This window comes from Frankliniella occidentalis, unplaced genomic scaffold (assembly GCF_000697945.3).
Source record: "Frankliniella occidentalis isolate FOCC.00 unplaced genomic scaffold, Focc_3.1 Scaffold8, whole genome shotgun sequence".
Taxonomy (NCBI): domain Eukaryota; kingdom Metazoa; phylum Arthropoda; class Insecta; order Thysanoptera; family Thripidae; genus Frankliniella; species Frankliniella occidentalis.
This window is the reverse complement of record NW_026267138.1, coordinates 1,189,638-1,191,617: the sequence shown is the minus strand read 5'-3', so window position 1 is coordinate 1,191,617 and position 1,980 is coordinate 1,189,638. Positions and strand designations below refer to the sequence as shown.

The window sequence follows — 1,980 nt, the reverse complement described above, 5'->3', positions numbered from 1 at the left end:
CGTTTGTGTAGGTGTCTGTGTGTGTGTATGTGTGTGTGTGTTTCGTGTCAAAGAGAGACCATGCGTGTGTGTGTGAGAGAGAGAGAGGGATCGAGAGAGACCACGATTGGATTTACACACGTTTTTGGGATAATACTATTTTGCGGTGAGCGTTTGCGTTTGTGCTGCGCTTAAATGCCACTACGTTTTTACGACAGCCTTTTGCGATATGGCCTCTGCAGCAGTTTTTGGAAGCAGCTGTGTTTTTACGGATCGTGACTGATCGGCGGCGCGGACGCATCACGAGTGTCTTCTGCGTGCGCGCGCGTGCGACCGCACGGAGCTCTCTGCTCGCACGTGTTCGGGGGCTGCACTGTTCGGCTCTGATACGAGTATACATCCGTAGAGTAAATGCCATACTGCTGCGGTTGGAAGCCGCACAGAATCGTCTGCTGAATGGAAGCGGCTGCAGCAGCGCGGTATGTCGCATCGTTTTAACAAAACGAAAAAAAAATGGAAAATAAAATTAAAATCACAGGCCAGCGGGTTGTGGGTCCAGATGTGAGTTGCCCGGGGTATGAGAGTTACGTACCTTCCGCGCCTAAGCGAAACGCGTTCCCGCGGTTGTGTTCCGAGTGGAATCGGGACGAAATTCGCCGCTTTGGGACGCAAATGGAAGTTTGTGGGGCACTCCGGCGCTTGTGGTCGCCCCGCCCTCGGCCCCTCCGCACCGCAGCACACCGACCAGGCCATCCCGGCTAAGGACGTAAATGAGAGAATTCGCCCCCCTTTTTTCCCCTGATGCTTTTAATTCGTTTTATGCATGGCGCGGTCTGAAATCGAGCGCAGAGGCCCCGGCCAGACCAGAGCAGAGATCCGGCGGTCTGTGGGCGGAAAAGCTGGGAGAGAAAGAGAAAGAAGAAGAGAGAGTCGAGAGGGGGGGGGGAGAGGACAAGGAGGACCCACAAAAACGTCAGTCCATTTTTGCTACAATAACTTAACCACTGACTTCAGGGAACACATTGAGAATCAGCAAATATACTAGGATCGCAAATTTAAATGTTTCTCAAATCGTCACTTGAGGCTGAACGGCAATCATGTTTTTGTCCGAGGCTTTTCAAAACTGCAACAATCGATTGCCGTCCCAGTTTCTCATTTCGGTAAAGATGTGCGATTTGACCGTTTCTCTCTGGAGTCTCACATTTTTGCTGTACCATATACTGTCCAACATTTTTTGGTGTGATGCACCTGTGCCCTATCCACCTTTTGGCGTGCGACAATAGTACCCAACGCCAAAAGGAGTAGGACACAAGTGCCCTACTCGCGAGACTGTCTTGAAACTGTACGGGAGAGTGTTTCTTTTCAATCCTCCGAGATTGGAAATCTCTCGCTGGCAGCAGGCCGGGCATGCACGCACGGGACGCGGGACGCGGACGGAAAAGGTCGAGGATATGACACTTTCTTTCTCACACAGAGCTGCTTGCCGTGTAGCGTTGGGGTCGGGGTGGAGTGCTCCTCGAGTCGAGCTGACCAATCCCCCCTCCCCTCTCTTCCCGGCTCGGCCACCGAGGGTTTCCTTGACTCAAAGTAGCCTTTAGAGGCTTAGGGCCGGTGGGCCGGTGGGACTATGCACTCGGCTTTGGCCCCACGCCGCCCACACCTGGGAGCAGGCCCGGCCGCGCGCCCCCTACGAAAGTGGGCGCTACACACTCAGATGGGGAAACAGGAGGGCGGGAACGCATAGTGCCTTTTTATTATTAAAAGTGGCGCTTAACTCGCATTTGCAAAAAGCGGACTGTAAGACATGGAAGAAAAGAAACACTCGGTACATCCGGGCGTCAACAGTGTATACTGGTCCCGCTCCTTGTATATGAGGAAACACAATGGAAATGTCACTATTACTCTCAATGCAGACAGCCAATTTGAGAGGCGGTTGCCGCGGTGATCCTCGCTCTCCCGGAGCTGTGCGGCCGAATGGAGTGTCAACGCATTATCATTGGG

General features: G+C 53.2%; 1 protein-coding gene across 2 annotated transcripts in view; it reads left to right on the top strand.

Annotated features, from left to right (window-relative positions):
- Positions 1 to 1,980, top strand: part of LOC113209727 (protein Wnt-16-like) — a 94,676-nt gene that overhangs the window by 44,990 nt on the left and 47,706 nt on the right. The window lies entirely within an intron of this gene.